Genomic DNA, 21,079 nt, shown 5'->3' with positions numbered 1-21,079 from the left:
ACTGTTCAAAAACAGATTTCCTTAGATTGTGTAGAATTTAGCCTACAGTATTGGTTACCATGTTTGGGGTAAAAACCTGTATTAAAACAACCTTATCTTCTAAAGCTATCCAATTATATATTCTTAGTACCAACAAAACTGTAGCATATTTGTGTTTGCCAACCCTTTTTGACTTTTGCTTTTCTCACTCCTCCATTCTAAAAATAATCCAAATCTCTAGTTATTAAAATCTACCCAGTCTGTAAAGTCCAGTCAAATGCCACTTCTCTATGGAACTTCATCATTGCTCTTTACTCAGAAGTATGTTTTCTGTGCTTTGAAAATTCATAATACTGCCTTGTATTTATACTTGAATATGATTTTATATTTTGCAAATTGTTTTCATCTACTTATTTCTTTGAATTCCTTTATCACTTGATCTATTCAATAAGCATTTTATTTTATTTTATTTATTTATTTGACAGACAGAGATCACAAGAAGGCAGAGAGGCAGGCAGAGAGGGAGGAGAGAGGAGGAAGAAGGCTCCCTGCTGAGCAGAGAGCCCCATGCGGGGCTTGATCCCAAGACCCTGGGATCATGACCTGAACTGAAGGCAGAGGCTTTAACCCACTGAGCCATCCAGGCACCCCTATTCAATAAGCATTAATTGAGGGCATTCTATATAACATTTTTGAGTATTGAAGAAATAAAATCACAGTGAACATGAAGGTGCCTCTCTTTTTAAGTTTTACATCTTAATGTATTCCAATTTATGTTAAAATTACCCTGGTCTTCCAATACTAGAATGAAAGTGTCTTTTTTGAGGAAGACACTTGATGATATTTATTCTTGGATACTTTACTCATCAGAGTGTGCTCTACATAATGTGCATTGCAATATCTGACTGTTAAATAGATAATTTATACTTACATAATTTTTTATCCTTTACCAAATACATTGGAATATATTATCTCTTTTAGCCTCATTATGGTTATATTAGGTATATATAATATAATATAATATACTTTATTTTAATGATCTTATTCAAATTCTAGTGTTCATTCATTTATACCTCAAAGTATTAGGAAAATTTTCTAAGATTTTTACATAGTGAAAACTATAAAACTCTGAAATTCAATGGTGCAGAAATCAGACGTAGTATAGGCCAAATATCATGATCATCTTTTCTTTCTAAATAGAGAATGTAAGAAGCCTAAGATAATCAAAATTGTTTGGAAATAGTATCAATACTAAGTAATTAGGCATGTTCAAAGCATTTATCACCAAGATGGTCATTGGAAATAGAAACTGTGGAGATAGATGTCTAGCATGATAAGGCACTCAGATACAAATATTTGACTTTGTAATTACAGAAAATAAAGAGTAGTAATAGTCTACCTTTTATAACTATATTAAAATCATTCAGTGATTGAAGAATACATCCATTGCAAAAATATAAAATTCAGTCACTGAGTTAGTTTACGGATACAGGGAATCTACTATAGCTTCTTGAGTTAGAGAATAAGTCTCAGTCTTCAACCCCTAGCTCTTTGGACCTACACTATCTTGATACTTTTCTCAAAGGCTAGAGTTTGCTTCTTTATCTCCTGACCCAATCCTTCCAACCTTCACATGACTATCAAAAGTTGAAATTCCTCAAAGTTCTGTGCCAAGCCTTTTATCTTCTGACTTATTTTTCTACAAAAGTAACTATGGTCACTCCCATAACTGTAAATAAAAGGTGGTATGTCCATACTTGCCAGCCTACAAACTCTAGCATTGTCTCATTTTCTGAGCTATGGCCCATTTTGATAGGTAGTCTGGACACATTAAATCATAGAACGCCATGTAGGAAATTATAAGACTTTGTATTTTTTTCTTCAAGTAAAATAATGAAAGCAGAGGAATGATATGATATGGCTTATGTTTTGAATCAGTAATCTTGGCTCCTCTGGTGAGAAGAGACTACATATGTGACCAAGGATGGAAGGATAGAGAGGGGTGGATTCAAGAAAGTGAATAGAGACCATTCTGTACTCTAGCCATTATCCAGGCAAGAGCTGATAGTTGATGATGAACAGGGTCATAGTAGTAGAAGTGAAAGAAGTGAAATATCAGAGGGTGAATGGACACAGCATACTGATGGGGGCTTTACAAAAGGAGAGTTTTTGTTGTTGTTTTATTTGTTTTTTAAAGATTTTATTCATTTATTTGACAGACAGAAATCACAAGTAGGCAGAAAAGCAGGCAGAGAGAGAGGAAGAAGCAGGCTCTCTGCTGAGCAGAGAGCTGAATCGGGGCTCTATCCCAGGACCCTGGGATCATGACCTGAGTTGAAGGCAGAGGCTTTAACCCACTGAGCCACCCTGGTGCCCCAAAAGGAGAGTTTTAAGAATGAATCTAGAATTCTTGGTCTATTATCTAGAAATTTGGAGCTGACATTTACTGAGATGAGAAATCTAGAAAAAGTAGCTGGCAGGGGGCAAAAATGAGGTTCCACTTTGGACTCCTTAAGTTTTACATGCCTGTTAGATAGTAAAGAAAGAGATGCATCATAGATGGTTGGATGTATGACTCTAGAGTTGAAGGGAGATGTTCAAGGTGGAGATACAGATTTGGGAGTCATCAGGTGGGTTTTAAAGCCACGAGATTCGATGAACTACACTTTCAAGTGGTGGTAGACAAGAAAAGCGGATCCGAATTCTTTGTAACTCAGCCCCTGACATCTCTCAGAACAAATCTAGATCAGACTATGATCATAGTCTGAAAATCAGATCACAGTTCAATATTTGAGTACATATTTGTCTCATGTATTTATGAGACCTAGGAGGTCCTTGTGGGTAGACCTAGGAGGTCCTTGTGGGTAGAAAGCATACATTTTATTTATTACTGTCCATATTGCTATACCTATTTCTTGAAAATATTAGATGCCCAATGATCGTTGTGTTAAACTGAGTTGGAAAATGTTCCTATAGGAAATTCAGTTGGTGCACATTGAGGCATGGTTCCAGCTTTTGCAGTGTTGGCTGGTAATTGTTCACATCTGTATTCTTCTCTGGAGGCTTCTCCTTGGCTAAAGGACCTACTTTTCAGGGAGATGCCTAGGAGACTATGCCCCACTCCCTCCCAAGGGTCGCCAGTAGCCAGTGATTGGAGAGCATATATTACAACTGGTGGAATTCATGTGCCAGAGCTCCCATCAGGATCAGGTCTCTGTACATTCCTCCCAAAACCACATCTTTGCATAGTTTCTTCCCCTACCCTATTACTCAGGTTTCTCTTTAGAGCCCTCCTTCTGTGAATCACTTTCAAAGAGATTTCTGCCACAAACCCTACTTCTAAGTAGCTGAATCTAAGATATTAGCCATGGATGGAGATACCTTGACTCCCCAAAACATCTCTCTAAGTGCATTTGTCTATAATCCTTAAGTTACTCAACTTTTCTAGTTTTGGGGTAGAATGGGGAAGGGTTCCTACTCTGTATATTCTTCTTAGGTTTTCATGTATATATATATATATATATATATATATATATATATATATATATATATATAATGGCACTGAGTCATCATTTTTTCTCACCGTCTACTACCCTACTAAAATTCTATGCATTTTTCTTTTTTCTAAGGTAGGCAGCTACACTTAGCTGAGTGTACAGACATGTATACTATCTAAATTATAGCAAAAATGCCTCACAAAAGAGGTAAGGAAGCTTTTGTAATATTTTAAAACTCTGAAAAAAATATTGTAAAACTCTGGTGTTTAAAATTTTAATGGGCTGTTTTAATAATATTTTAGTAGACAAAGCCAATATCCTATGCTTTAACCTCATGATTTCTTTTAAAGATTTATTCATTTATTTTAGTGGGGAAAGTGAGAGAGAGAGACTCTCAAGCAGACTCCCCACTGAGCATGGAGCCTGAATAGAAACTTGATCTCAAGACCCTGAGATCCATGACCTCAGATGAAATCATGAGTCAGTCCCTTAACTGACTGACCCAACCAGGTGCCCCTCAAGCCCATGATTTCATCTTTAATTTTCTCCTAGTAAAGAATGGATCAATATGCTCTGTCCACCTGCCCATCTGTTCACATGTATGTGATACACAACATGTGCATCAAACTACTTCTGGGGTCATAGAAAATATCAGGTCCAGGCCTCTCTTTTGGGGGAGGGGCCAAAAAGAGAGAAGAGAAAGTAAGAGAAGGAGAAAAAATAAGAGAGAGAGAAATGAAGAAGGGAATGAAAAGGTCTGAGGAAGCGAGCCTGGCTGAGAATGAAAAGTGCCTAGAAAACTGACATCTGAGGAAACTGAGGCATGACAGCTAACTAGTGGATTGTAGAAAACTGCTTTCCTTCACCCAGGGAATTCCTCTTTGGTCAGGAGAATTTTAAGTACTGGAATGTATCTCCTTTGGCAATGTTCACATAGCATAACTTGAATGAAAAAAAAAAACTAAAAAAGAGGGCTCACATTGTTAGAAGACTGTGGATATGGTGACTTAGTGTGGATGGAATATAAATGCTTTCATACTGTTAAAAGTTGGGTGTAAAGAAATACCTGACTAGAAAATCTAACAGTGTCAATGATTTTGCAGAGACAGCTTGTCTGGCCCTGCCCCTTGCATGGCACCATGCTGTGTGGGGCTGGTTGGAACAGGAAGCTCTTTTTCATTAGTGTTTTTCTTTCTGTTCTGCTAATGTAAAGGTAAATCTATTTTTATCTTCTCAGCTATAGCTATTGATATTCAATGACACACAGCTCACCTTTCAGCAGAACTAAAGATATTACTGTTCTCAAGATTATTGGTTTTCTTTTTTTTTTTTTCATCTACACTGAACAACGGTATCATCACAATAATCATATGCTATTTTAATGATGGCGTAAATTTATTGGCATTTTCCCCTTCAGGTGGGAGAACTCAGAGTGACGCTCTCTGCCCGGAAGATAAAATAACAAGTTTTTCTCTATATTGCTGTGCATGTTGGTATTCTGAAGGTGGCATGCTGAGAGAACCTGCCCTTTCCTAAAGCAAATGCTAGACAGTTCAGGAAAAGGTCCCAGGTCCTTAGAAATCTCAGATTCTCTAATAAGGGAGCTGAGGGATGTAAATAGAAGGCCACCAGCAGTCCCCTGGGAACACTGTTTCCTCATAGAGAACTAGTAGTTTGCACTGGGATTCTTTGGCTTCTTTTAACACTGTGACACACTCAGGTTTCCAAGAAAATATAACATGGCATTCTTCATAAAAATGCCCATTACTATTTCTGTGCAAAGTTCTGTCCTGGGAACTCCTCTAGGAAATGGGATGAAAATCTTGATTATAAAGAAGTATTCAGAATGTTTTCCTTTATGATTCTGGGTGTTAGAGTCACAGAAGGAGATAGATGGCACAGTCAAACTGAGTAATTTTAGAAGAACTTAATAGAGGTACAATTTAAAAAAGTGTGTTTATAATCACAAAGTAGGGCTAGTGCAGTACTCTGATGATATAACAGTGGGGCACCAAGAGGGAAAGGGTACTAGAACCCGCAGAAAGACAGTTGTGAGGAGAGATCCACATGACCACCAAGGGTTTCAACTTACTCTAGAATATCCACAGAGAGTGGGTCTACTCATTCCTCTCCCTTCCTCTCGTCTCCAGCCAGTATTCCTGTTTGGCCACATATGGCTACAATCCAAGAGAGAGAACAAGGAAAGTCATTGAGCTAGTTCTGATGGATCTACATCCTGGATAGGGAACAGGTCAGAGAGGGCAAGAGAGTAGATCTGAAAAGCCAAACAGAAGTTCACCAACACAGTCTAGTTTCCAGTTGAGTGCCCAACCTACTACTGCTAAGCAACCTTTAAATTCTTAGGAAAAGAGCATAATGAGCTCAGGCTAACCTGCCATGCACACAGCTCCAGGACCTTTTACTGAATTCAATGGCTCTGCCACTATGTTAGAGGTAGTGGTAGTCACATTATATCTTCTAAGGTTGATATCTCCCACCTGTTTATTTTCAAATGTCCCCTACTGCCACTCTGCTACTACCTTCTACTTACTACACAGCTTTTTAGAATTGAAGATGTGTGGTTTCACTGGCTCTTACCATCATCTAGAATTTTTATGGGATTGCAGCCATAACTCCTCCTGGTCCCATCAACATGTGATTTCCCCAAGAGGTGGATTATTGTTTTTAGTAGACCCTAACTTTAACATCTGGTCACTACACTGATAGTCGCATGAGGGAAGGATTAATATTAGATATATTTTTCACATTTAACCTCTTCTCCCAGTCAATAAGGAATAAGGAGTCAATAAACCTTTTAAAAATAGCAATGAATATGAAATTCTCACACTCCATTTTCTTCATCTTTAAAAATGAGAAGAATTCACCCTAATAAAACATACTTGCATTTGTTCAATTGTAGCCAAAACTCTTTTCACTTCACATCAAGGCCTCTATATTAACACATATTTCTAAAAAAAATAGAATTAGAGAAAAGATTACATGCTGAGAACATATGGTGAGGTACAATCCCAGGGCAACAAGGGTGAGGGAGGGAAGAAGATAAATCAAATAACGGCTATGTATGTCCAAATTATCCAAAGTTACGCTAGAAAGCATAGCCATGATGCAGTCATTTAGAAAGTGTAGCCAAGGTTGTTCAGAGCCTTGGGGCCTTGTAACAGTTGCCTAGGAAAAGAAAGGAGAAGAATTTATCTTCAGGCTTCTTGATTTTGTCCCCTTTTTTCCTCAGCGGCCCACAATTAATCACAGGCATATTAACTCTTCCACAAACTTTCCAGTTGTGTCAACTAGACACTTTAGAAAGCTGCTAGGGAAGCTAGGTCTCATGTCCCACAATATGATCCTTTATCTAAGTCCAGGGTGGTGGGGAAGCTATAGACTCTTTAGAGCTATTTATGTTTGGCCTGCGTTCTTTCACTGCTGAAGGTCATTGCGAAGGAACCAAGGAAAGCCACAGTAGAAACTGATCTTTGTCTTGGGGGACACTTTGCCACAAAGATAGCAGTGTGGGTAGATGGGGTAACATGGTTTTCCATTGAGCAAGTGGCTCATGGCCCAGAGATGAGTTCTTTATCAATTAACTGTAGAACAAAATCTGAGGAACATCATACATTGGGCCACTCAGATCTCCACACATAAACTCCATGGTATCTGGCTCTATAGTAGAATGAAAGGACTAGTTAAATGCTTTACTTCTTTATGAACAGAGAGGAACAAGTCCAATCCTATAAGTATTAGAGGAAGATACCAAATTTTAAAGTCATTTGTAATCACAACCTTACAGCTCTTTCCTTGAAATTCTCTTTTCCAAGACAGGCTACATTCCCCTCCCTGCCACCCCGCCACCCAGATTCATTCATTCTAATATCTATGCGTAAATTTGGACTATTTTGAGCTAGAATAAGGATTAATCAACAAAATTAGTACTATTTTCATGAATAAGCTCTAGAAATGAGATATATTTTAATTTATCTTATTCTTGCAAGAGAAAAATAACAAATAATAGTACATCTCTGTCATTGGTGCTCCTATGACAAATGCTCTAAACGGAATGGTACTACTAAAGTTATCTTTGTTCGTTTCCCTACAGAATTCTTCCAAACTTATAGGAAAACTCAAAACCAAACCTGGTAACAATTATACTAACAGCTGTGTCCATGAAACACTTATCTTCCTGATAACATCATCAAGGAAATAAAAAGCAATTCTGAGATTCACCTCATTCCTAAAATTACTGACTTAATTATTTTTTTAAAATTCCTTTTCTATAAACTCATCAAAATATTTTATTCCTTTTTAAAATTTTATGTATTAGTTTAGTTTTACTTATTTTTTTAATTGTGTTATATTAGTCACAATACAGTACATCATTAGTTTTTGATGTAGTGTTCCATGATTCATTGTTTACATATAACACCCAATGCTCCATGCAATCCGTGCCCTCCTTAATATCCATCACCAGGCCTGGTAATGGATAGTTCTACTTTTTCAGCATATGTGGTGTACCATAAAAATGTTTCTAGAAAAAGAAGTATTCCTTTCTTTCTCTACCCTTTTACTGTACTCTGTCTTGAAACCAATTCAATTCAATCCAAATGGAGGTATTTCCAAAACTCCATTAAAACTGCTATTGCAATGATGACCTGTGTCTTCACTGATGGTCTCACCTCATTTTACCTGGAAATATCAGATGCAGGTAATGGAACTGATTGTTTCTTCCTTTTTAAAATATTTTCTTCACTTGACTTCTAGAACTCAACACATTCCTGGCTTTATTTTTACTTCGAAAGCACATATGTTCAGTATCATTGATCGTTCCTGCTTCCCTGACAACCTTCTATTAGAGTGTTTCATTTTTGTCAGCTCTTCTCTTTTCTTTTCACTCATATACCTAAGTTAACTCATTCAATCACATTTTATTATTTTTTTTAAGTAGCAGGGTTTTATTTTATTTTTTAAAGATAGATTTATTTATTTATTTATTTATTTATTTGACAGGCAGAGATCACAAGTAGGCAGAGAGGCAGGCAGACAGAGGGGAGGGGAAGAAGACTCCCTGCTGAGCAGAGAGCCCGATGCGGGGTCCAATCCCAGGATCCTGGGATCATGGGATCATGACCTGAGCTGAAGGCATAGGCTTTAACCCACTGAGCCACTCAGGTGCCCCTCAATCCCATTTTAAAAGAAAAAGTACTATTCATTGTCTGGTGACTCCAAAATTATATCCCTAGTCTAGACCTTTATCCTGAACTACATACCCATTATATTCAATTGCCTTCCCACATTTCCACTTCATATCTAAAAGGCATTTCACACTTTATCTTCCCCCCAAAACAATTTTTTTCTCTCCATCTAAAGCTTTCCTTCCACAGTTTCCTCAATAAATTCCATTGTTCCTTCAGGTATACTGGCTAAAAAAATAACAATCCTCTTTAATTCTTCTTTTCCTTCTAACATAGTATTCAGTCTATAGGCAAATATTCCTGTATTAACCTTCAAACAACCGAACAACCATTTCTTGATGCTACTATTGTCACTATACTGATCCAGGGCACCATCCCATCTTCCTTGGACTACTCCATTGAGCTCATAATCTCGCCTCAATAGAGTACATCCTCTACACAGCAGTCAGTGATCCTTCTAAATCCAAATCAGATTATGTTGCCCTCCTGCTCTCAACACTTCAATAGTTCCCATAATACTTAGAACAATTCCAAAGCCCCTAGCTACTCCTCAACCCATTGCTTTCCACATCCCTCTCACAATGTTCAGGACACATGGGCCTCTTTACCCTTGTAGTTAGTGCATGCCAGAGTAACTCCTACTTCACGGCTTCACTCTTGCTATCCACCTGAAAGTTTTTCCCTTTTATGGCCTTTTCCTCTCCTAACTAAAATATCAGTTTCTCAGATAGCCATTCCCTTAACATCTTATCATTATGCTCAGTGGCTTTCTATTTCCTTTTACTACTTATTTGTCCTAATGGGTTAATATGCTCAAGAAAATTTATGATTACCTCACATTTAGTATTTTTAATGGTTTATTTTCTCTCTCTTTCACTGTAAGTTCTGAAAAGATCAGCTGTTCCTGACACATAGAAGTGTTTGGTAAACAGTTGTTAGATGGATAAATAATTTTCATTTGCTGAGTTCACTGATAGCATGGCACCCTAAGATACTGTTCAAAGAACTTGTTTTTGCTTGAATTATGTCTTATCAGAGCGAAGTGTCACCAAAGAAATCCTATTAGTCATTGCTATCATGATGACCTTCCTTTACCCATTAAATCTCTTAAAAAAACAATAGTATGCCAAATGTCCTTTTAGGAAAAAGGTAGGAAATCCCCTTTTACTCATCCATATCATTCTTTATAAGAACAGAATACAGAAACATGACTCATGCCACTTTCTTTCCTAAGACATTGGCAAGTAAGTAAAAGTTGAATTTTTTCTTACTGCTTGTCTCACTAAATTTTCTAGGCTACACCTCTCTTCCAGGGTTTTTAATTGATACGGAAGAAATTTAATTGACTACATCTTGCATTTTAAACATAATCATGACTATAGGATCAACCATAAATCAACTTTTAACTAGAGGATTTTCTCATAGGTGTCCAAAGTGTTTTCTTACTGAACATTTTAAGCACATAACTGAGCACATTTTAAACCTAGTGTTTTTGTCACACTTTATTAACACTCCATGGAAATTCCAGAAAATATTCATTTTTGTCAAATATGTGTAAATCAATTCAAATCAATGCAGTAGAGAGCTTTATTTAGAGAAATGGCACAGTGAATCCCTTTTAAAAACACATTTTATTAAATGAATCATCACTCCCTCAAACGTCTTATTTTAAATTTCAGATTTTCATTTATTAGGTTTAAAATAGGTCTCCTATTTTAGCTAAGTTTCTTTACTCTAATATATATAATTTTTTGGCTTGAATCTTCTCTAAGAAATAAAGACATTTTTTACAGTTTGATTAGTATATCATCTTAAATGGATTCCATGACTGGCACATTTCTGAGACTGAATTCTCCTGAGGAGTATTTCTTTGGTCACATTTCAACATCTTCTCAATCATCATTATCTGACCAAATGAACCCCCCCAAAAAAAAACTCGTGTACTTTTAATTTTACTTTTATGTTTTATTATGGTAAAGTTTAAGCATATGCAAAAGTAAACTAAAGTTTTCATCTATAACCTGTGGTTTCTTAACATTAGTGGTACTGACATTTTAAACTTTGTAATTCTTTATGTGTGGATGGGAGGGGAGAAGACTATCCTGTGCGTTTTAGCATGTTTAATAGGATCCTTGGCCTCTACCTTTTAATGGCAGTAGTCCTTGCTTCCCAGTCATGACAATTAAAAATATGTCCAGACCTTGCCATATGTCCCCTCAGAGACAAAACCAACACCAGATAAAAACTGCTACAAAGCCCATTCACTCCCCACTACCTCCCACATACCATATTATTTGATCCATATATTCTGTCTATCTATCATCTATCCATCTGATAATGACTTTTTAAAGTAAAAAACACCATTACCACACCTAAAAACTGGGAACAGTAATTCCTCCTTTATCATTATACAGCCAGCCCCTTTTTCAAATCCAATTATGTCATAAATGTCATATTTCTCTTTGCGTATTCTTCATATTCTGTCTCTTTTCTCTCTTTCTCAACCTCCATACAGAGATATAATAGATGATGATAGAGACATAGATAGAAGATATATGTCTACACTACACACACGCCACACACAGAATACATACATGTATATAATACATGCATATATACATGTGTGTGTGAGCGTAAGTATGGGTAGGTGGATATAGTTAGTTTAAATTATAGTATGAATAAGATAAACATAATTAATTTCAAGACTTCTTATTAAAGTATAATTGATATACAATATCCTCTTAGTTTCAGGTATATATCATAGTGATTCAATATTTTTATACATTACAAAATAATCCCCACAATAGGTCTATTTATCATCTGTCATTATACAACAGTATTATAATATTATTTACATATTACCTTTGCAGTAAATTGTTACTTTAATATTTTAATTTTTTAGTTTTAATACACATCATTCTCTTGGTTTTCCTGATAAGTTATAAATTGAGGAAATTGCTTCGTTTTTTTTTTCCTGTAGAATTTCCTAAAGACTGGATTTGCTAATTGTATCTCTAATTCTATTGCCTTGGTATTTCCTGGTAGTTGAATATAGCATATGATCAGAATCAAGTTCAAAAAGTTTTTTTAAGATTTTATTTATTTATTTGAAAGAGAGATCATGAGGAGGGAGAAAGGGAGAGGAAGACACAGACTTCCCCCTGACAGGGAGCCCAACACGGGACTCCATACTAGGACCCTGGGATCATGACCTGAACCATAGGCAGTCATGTAACCAACTGAGCCACACAGGTACCCCTCACGTTCAGAATTTTATGATAAGATGATTTTTCAGAGTTTCTGTCCCTCTAATACAAGGTACAGGATTCTTGAATGTTTCTCTTTATGGAATGTTAGGAGCTACTGATGTTTAATACCCAGATCCTTTGGTTCTAGGAAGAGGACAAAATGATGTATTCTTTCTAATATTCCTCCATCAACCTATTAGCTGGAAAATTTCTATAAATAGAGATTTCCCTCATCTGCTATTGAACTGCTCAGGAGTGGAGAATGTACAGAAAAGGCAGGATAAATAAACAAATTTTCTAATTTATTGACCAGTTTTCACAATAATAGCTAAAGTCAGTAAAATATTCCAGTAGTGACAGATTAGGTTTTTTAATCTTTTTATATTATGCAAGCATAGATTTAAACATCCTTAATGCACTTTAATCTATTGTACTTATTACTATTTTTTAATACTTAAGATTTTCCTAGTAGATTCTCTTCAAACTGACTCCTGAATACTTTTGACATGATCCAAGAGTCTTTGAAAACTTCTTTAGTTTTTTTAGATTGCACATATAAGTAAGATCATATGGTTTTTGTCTTGTCTATTTCTAATGTCTCAGCCATTTTTCCAAGGATAAAAGAGCATAAACTCTAATTGCAACTAAAATAATGGTTTGGTACCAATTCAATTTTCTTCATCTATGAAATGCATATGGTGTATAACATTTACAAGTCATTGTTTACTTTAAAAAATCTCAAAATATCCTGATGAAAATTACTAGTTCTATAAACCTGCCACACTACTTAATCTCGTTGAGTTCTTTTTTTGTCTCCAAAATGAGAATATTATGTTGATCTGTTTAACATATAATGTTGTTTAACCTGTTCAGTGTATTTTATCATTCTATGTATCAGTATATTTTATAGTGCATGGATACAATAAATAATCTTAGCTAGCATTATTCTCTTTTACCAATTGATCTCCATCTGTAAGGCAAACCTACCCCTTTCCTCTCAAAACTATATGAGGTATAATTATTTTAGTAGTGGACATCATATTACCTGTCTTTCCCATGGCAATTTTTGTTTGAACACAGAAACAACAGGTCTATTAGATTACTATGGAAAGGATGAAAAGCTGCAGTACAAAGGAATGATATCTGATCATTTTTCTTTTCTCTCTTGTTACCAACATCACCTATTATCTTGTTTACTTTCCTTTTCTACTGCTGCGCACTGATAGTTTCAATGATTCTTTCATGATAACTTTCCAAACCCTCTTCCTGGTCAGTGTGCTGAATAATTCTTCCATTTAGCACCTACTCTCTTGGCTTTATTTCCATCTTCTGGAGAAATGAAAATTTATCTTGAACTCTAGCCCCCATCTGCTTGTCTGGATTATAAACCAGATGACTTGTCACAAGAATCTTTGGGGAGGAATGGAGTGGTTGTGATTTTTGAGGCTAAGATTATTATGCCAATTTAAATGGGTGAGACCATTTGCCCTGTATTTTTACTCATTCCATCAATAAGAGTACTTTGAATCTTTGCAGACTGAGAAACGCTCTCTGGTTGAGTGACACCTTTAGGAAAACCAATATCTCAGTTCAGAGACTCCATTGCCAAGAAAGAAAGAAATGCGGGGAAAAAAAAGCTTTTAAAAATAGAACAAAACAAAACAAACCTAATACCTCTCTTTATGGGGACTCAGCACATGCCTTGTTCTCAGCCACGCACAAGCTAAACAGATTTAATTGCCTTTTCCTATGTCAAAAACCAGCCTGTCCAGAGGGACACAATATGAGAAGCTTGTACAGGAACATTTTATGCTGTATCTGTTCCTGGAGCAATGGTGCTTGTGTTTCCAGGGCTGTCGATTAAGCATATTTTTTCCCCAGCACATATTCATTAAGACACAGTTGACAATTTCATTGCCACTGAATTTTTTGTTATATATATATTAGTTCTGGTTGAAGGACAATTTAGGAATGTTTTTATGGGGAATAAAGAAGACCTCTGGTTGGAAGATTTTTCTATCATTTATTACATTATACTAGAAAGACAAAATGGCTTTGTGCCCCTAATGAACACTCTTATCTGCATTTAACTTAGCCTGATCCTTTGAATATCTTTTTGGAATAATGTTCTGTTAACACAGAAACTGTTCATAAACATATCAAATTATATTTATTGGCCTTGCATTGATGATATATTGGTAGCTATTAGACAATGGGGGTGGGAATATGCAGCAAATGACCAAAGGGATTTTGTAACAAATGGAGATATAGATCCACTAAAAAAGTCAATCCCAAAGTTCTCTGTCCAGGTGGTCATAGGGGTGGAAATAGAGAAAGCCAAAGAAAGAGAAAAAGTGACCCCCACCCCGCAAAAAAAAAAAAAAAATAAATAAATAAAAATAAAAGCAAGAAAGAGAGAACGTTTAAAAACAAAACAGGTGTGGTATGAAGATATCTTAAAGTAAAGCTGATAGTCTTCCAGTCCTGTCTCTTTGAACTCTGTCCTAGTCCCAAGAGAGTAGAGGAAAAATATACTGCTCAGTTGATGGATTGAGACCTAAGTTTGGGTACAAGACAGCATCCAATCTTAAACCAGGGAATAATGATGCCCACAAGTGATCATGTGCCAAAAATTACAGAGCATACACACAGGCTAAAATTCCTTGACTGGTGAAGCACATGATCAACTCAGAATTCGTTAGTTACTGTTTGATAGTGACCAAGAATTTCCACAAAGTTACCATTGCAAAGAGCACAAGAAAGGCACACCACTAGGAGGTTTGGTTTTTGACACTATTTGAACATTTCTGTAGCTACCAGGATGTTTTCTCCTCTCTCCTCTGAGTCATGCTGTTACAACGCGGACTCCAAAACAGCTATAAGCATGAAGGTGGTTCATTAGGGAGTGTTCTTGGCACCAGAATGTGTGAAAGAGAAGGAAAGGAAGCAGCAGCGGGCAGAGAGAGGAATTCGGCTGTGATATAATATCCACAGACATCTCAGCTGACACTGTGGTATGTTCTGAACATAGTGTGATGCTTGGTAGTTATATGGAGCTGGAGAGAGAGAGATGGCTGTTGATAATCCCAAACTGATGTCATTTGATGTGAGCAGTGAAGGGTTTGCAACCTTGGATGAGGCAACTCTCTTCATCGGAGGCAGTGCCTTAAGGAGTCTGGCAGCTGTGGGGTTTAGTTCTGGACAGCACTTCAAGCAGATGGAGAGATTCCGGGCACTGCATCACATCTTAGGCAACAGTGGGAATGATGATAGTTTTCTCAAAGTGTTGTTGTGATAATTAAATTTAACCAACTGACTTCAGGGCATAGGGCATGGGCTCAGTAAATAATATTTAAATTCTTCTTTCTTTAGAACTCAAGCAGCAGTTTTGAAAATTTTTGATATGTATAAACATTTGTGGAAGGGATTTCTGCTATTTTATCTTCTAGCCTCTTGGAGTCAGAACAAAAACTTTGATTAATAATTTTTTCACCTAACCTTTGAAACAACCGTAATGTAAGTATTCTGTGATTCCATTTTATAGGAATCTGAGACTAAGATTAATTTAGAAATATTTACAAAAAGTATTTGTACAAAATATTTGTAAAAAAATAGTTGCACAAATCAATTGTAAAGAACCAAAGATTTATATAATGGCTTCTTTTTTTCTATGATTGAATGACAACAAGACTTATGATCAGAAGATCTGGATTAATCATGGACCTTTCCCCTTGTGAGCTTTATGATTTTGGTACACTTGACATTTTTATTCTGATTCCTTATTTCTAAGTATAACTTGTATTTCCAGGCTTTATGAGCCATGTTTATCAGGTGTGTCTTTTACTACAAGTGAGGTAGGAAGAGATACTTTAAAGGCAAAGTAAAGAAACACAGGAAATGCATTTAGTCGTAAAAATGTTCAGATACTATCTGAAAATAGCATACTATGCCCAGACCAAACAATGTCAGACATGAACTTGCAGAGAGAAGTAAGAAGGAATAGGAAAGAAATAGAACCTTTATATGCCCAGACATGAAACTTGGACTTGAAGTTGTAGACAATGATGATCCATTGAAGTTGAAATAGGAGAGTAGTTATATGAATGTTGAGTTTTAGGACTAACACTCTAGAAGCAGGTGGATGGTAGAGAAGAAGAGAAAAACCTGGAGGTGGAAATTCTATTCAGAATCCTAGGCTAGAAGTACTGAGAGATTTAAAAGGGGAAAAAATATGATAGTGCATATAAAGAGAAGGGCTTAAGTTTAAGAAATATTAGAGATAAAATAAATATGAACTTAGTAAAACTCACCATTTATTGGTTTACTTAACAGAGTATTTTCTAGTACTCTGTAACAATAACTTTATGAATCCCTGGAGATTACTCCAAGGTTGGATAGAGAAAAATGCTTAAAATAATTTCTGTTAACTAATATTTTGAAGAAAACAAGAAGCATGTATACATTAAACCCTTATTCTACTACTTTGCTGTCTTTTATTGTCTGCCTTAAAAGAACCTCTATTAGTCCCCATTTTTCCTCTTTTTTGACTTTCTCACTTACTTTGATATATTTTATCCAGAATTAATATCTGTATTAATTCTAGATTCAATTAATATGAGTATTAATTCTAGTTTCAAAGTAATACCAGGTGCTAAAATAAATTAATCCCATAATTTTTAAGGTTTAACTCAGTAAGATTTTAATATTTATTCACATAATAATCCAATGTGGGTATTCCTGTTGATGAATGCATTCTACTTGGACTCTCCTCAGGATGCTTCCACCCCTCTGGCTATATTCAGCTCTAGGCTCTCTGTTCTATGCACTCAGCTATAAATTGAGAAAATAATGGGAAGATTAGAAAAGGGAGGTTATTATAGGGTATGAAGGAAATAGCACATATCATTCCTATTCATACATTGTTAACTATCATCAGATAGCCATACCAAAATGCAAATGAAGCCGAGGAAAGCATGTTAGATTCATGGCAAAAACATAAGGAGATGGATTTGATAAAAAATTAATCTCTGAGATTTTTAGTCATGATAGATTAACCAGTCATGGTAGATTAATCAGTGTCTTAATTAATTAGTACTTCAAATTCATTAACTAGTACCTCAACTATTCTTTGACAGAGACCCTGGGGAGCATGGTAAAAAACAGGAGTTGGAATATCAAAGAAGTACAAAGATGATTTACCTGCTGATAACGGAAGGGGAGTCAGAGTTTGGAGTTTGAGTATGGGCAAGTTGGGTTAAAGAAAAATCACTCTTCAGCAGATCTTTTTTTTTTTTTTTAAAGATTTTATTTATTTATTTATTTCACAGACAGAGATAGGCAGAGAGGCAGGCAGAGAGGGCAGCAGGCTCCCTGCTGAGCAGAGAGTCTGATGTGGGGCTCCATCCCAGGACCCTGGGATCATGACCCGAGCCGAAGGCATAGGTTTTAACCCACTGAGCCACCCAGGTGCCCCAGCAGATCTTCACACAATCCAGAAACTCTGCAATTTATATTTATGATGCTCAGATCTGATCTCATTTCATAGTCATATAAAGAAATGACAAAATATAATCTGAAATCAAGGAAAAATGTCATCAGCAAAATGCAAATCAAAATTAGAATGAGATATTGTCTCATACTTGCTCAAATAGTTATTAACAAAAAGAAGAGATATGTGTTGGCAAGGACTTGGAGAAAAGGAAACCTTTAAACACTGTTGGCAGGTATGTAGATTGGTACAGCCATTATGAAAATACTATGGAAGTTCTTCAAAAAATATAAGTAAAAATTTTAAAATATTTTCAACAGATATCTGCATTCATATGTTCACTGCAGTACTATTTCACAATTGCTAAGACATGAAAATGATGTGTCTAGTGACAGATAGATGGATAAAGAAAATATGATATTTATGAAATGGAATATTATTCAACCATGAGAAAGAAAGAAATCCTGCCACTTGGAAAAACATGGATGAGCCTGGAGGATGTTTCGTTAAAAGAAATAAGCCAGACACAGAAAGACAAATACTGTATGATCTTACTTACATGTGAAATCTAAAAATATTAAACTCAAAGAGCCAGAGAGTAGAATGGTGATCGCCAAGGGCTAGGGGAAGGGGAAATAAGAAGATGATGGTCAAAGAGTACAAACTTTCAGTTGTAAGATCATTAAGTTCTGTGGAAAATATTAGAAATGCTCATGGCTGAAAACCCCCAAATTGATGAAAAACAGCAAATAAAATCCAAAAAGCTGACTATCTCAAAAGAAAACTTACTGAGCAAAGTTCAAGATGACTTTGAAGTTCGTTTTGATTTTAGATTGTATATCAATAAGTGTATGCAATCAAAAGAATGTGTTCAAAATTTTCTTGAAAAAGTTTTCTTCATTTCAATCATGAAATTTCTTAATTTCATGTACAGTTGTATTATTATGTTTCATTTGTACATCATTTTTAAAAGTTTACTTCTATAATATTCTATATTTCATTTTATTTTTGAATATATGAAATACTGGTATGCTTCAAAAATCAAAGACTGTTCCACCTCATTCTTCCTATGACAACAGTGACCTAGACTCTGCATCTCACAACACATGAACTTTTTAAAAAGCCAAGTTCTTCATATATTCAGAGAAAGAAGAGGCTAGAAATTCTATTTTAACCAAGACTGGTATTACTTTTTTCTAATTTTTTAAAAGATTTTATTTATTTGACAGAGAGAGATCACAAGTAGGCAGAGAGGCAGGCAGAGAGAGAGGGGGAAGCAGGCTCCCTGCTGAGTGGAGAGCCCGATGTGGGGCTCGATCCCAGGACCCTGAGATCAAGACCTGAGCCGAAGGCAGAGGCTTTAACCCACTGAGTGCCCCAAGACTGGTATTATTTTTATTAAAAAGACATGAGTAGGATAGCAAATGAGTATTTAAAAGATAATAAAGCAATATTATAAATAACTCCATGTCCACAGATTTGATAACCTAGATTAATGGACCAATTCCTTGAAAGACACAATCTACCAAAATTCACACATTTAAAAAAAAAAAAACGTACAGCTAACATCATACTTAATAGTGAGTAATTAGATGCTTTCTCACTAAGATGAAAAACAAAGCAAAGTTGCCCTCTCTCACTACCCTTATTCAAAATTGTACTGAAAGTCTTAATTAATGTAATAAAATAGAAATGTAAATCAAAGGTAAACAGGGAAGGTAGGGAGAGATTTTTATATAGGAAATCATAGTCAACAATAAGTCAATTGCTGATAAACAATTAAATTTGCAAGATGTAAGAATAATATGTAAAAATCACCTGTTTTCTTATATACAAAGAATAATCAGAACTATAAATTTAAAGCACAATACCATTACATTAACACCCCAAAATTAAATATTGAAGTATAAACCTAACAAAACATGTACAAGACCTAGATAAGGAAAACTACAAAACTGATGAAAGAAGTCAAAGTACTAAATAATAAGTGGAGAGATTTCCATATACATGGACAGGAAGACTCATTTCCAAGATGTCAGTCCCTCACAACTTGATCTGTACAAAAGATGCAGAATAACTAACAGAATTGAAGGAGTATAGTAAAAAAGACCAGTGGTTCCAGGGGTTCAGATCAATGGGGAGGAAGAACAGGTGGAACACAAGAGATTTTTAGGGCAGTGGAACTATTTCATAGGATACTGTAATGGTGAATATGTGTTGCTTTATACTGAAGGTTTGTGTTCCCCCAAAATTGATATATTGAATTTTAACCTAATGTGATAGTATTTGGAGGGGGGCCTTTCAGAGATGATTGGGGCCTGGGGGTCATGAGTGGGATTAGTGCCTTATAAATAAAAAGTCCCAGAGAGCTTCCTTACCCCTTCTGCCATGTGAGATTACAGCAAGAAGGCATCCACCTATGTATCAGGAAGATGGTCTTGACCAGACACAAATGTACTAGCACCTTGATTTTGGACTTCTCAGCCTCTAGAACTAAACTGTGGGAAGTAAGTTTCCATTGTTTGTAAGCCAACCTCTGTACAGCAGCATGAGTGAATCAAGACACATGATTATGCATTTTTCAAAAATGTATAGAATGTACATGAAATGTATGACACAAATGATAAACCCTTCTGTAAACTACAGACTTTTGTTAATAATAACATAACAATATTGCCTCATTAATTGTAACAAATATACTACAGTAATGCAAGATGTTAAGGAGAGGGGAAAATTGGGAGTAGGGAGAAATGAGGAACTCTACGGGAACTCAGTAATTTCCCCTCAATTCTGTAGACATAAGACTGCTAAAAAATAAAGCCTATAAATTTAAAAAAAAAAGTACTTTTCATTTTTAGGTATTTTAGGCTTTTTGTGCTTCTATAATGACTTTTTAAAGTTATAAAATGCTGGTCTCCCTTAGAAAAACTGAAAAAACTCCCTTAGCACTGTTTTACACATGTTGAGGATTATGTTTTTTTGTTTCTTGCTTTTTGTTTTAGTTCTGAATGTTCGCATGTTTAATTCAGTAATTGGGGACTGAGCCTTCAGAGAATTCTTTTCTGTAAAAGGGATTCAGTATTGGTGAATACTGTGACTTTCTCCTAATAAATCCACTTCTTTATTCTATGAAAAAGAAGAATATTTTACTTCCACAGTTTGGTGTATGGCCTGGAGATGGTCTGTCCATGTTTGTTCTCAGATGCTCTGAAGACTCCCTCATGGGATGGCTACTGCAGGTATATGAATGGAAATAGCCCACAGTACATACACAACTGGCAATTCCTTACTCACTTGCCATATTATAGTTGATTTTTACACACTGCCAAGATTTCTCAGGGCAGGCTAAAAGGGAATATTTTGTCAATCATTCAGAAAATATTACAGGATGATTTGGGGTATTGATCTCTTTCTCCTGCTGAGCTGTTGCTAAGTTGCCTTTCATATTATTTTGCTAAATGCTTTGTTCTCATCGATTCATTCATATTAGAAATATGAATATGATTTTTTTGCTTCCTAATGATTATTGAAAAATAAAAGAAAATAAATCACTGTGCATAGAAAAAATAGATACATTCCCATAAGTCATAAGCTACTCAAAAATGGTGTGTTCCTTTGAAGAGACAAAATATGAATTTTCTTTAGCTACTGACCTGGAAGAAA

This window comes from Meles meles, chromosome 1 (assembly GCF_922984935.1).
Source record: "Meles meles chromosome 1, mMelMel3.1 paternal haplotype, whole genome shotgun sequence".
In the NCBI taxonomy this organism is placed as follows: domain Eukaryota; kingdom Metazoa; phylum Chordata; class Mammalia; order Carnivora; family Mustelidae; genus Meles; species Meles meles.
Note: the sequence above shows the minus strand (reverse complement) of the source record.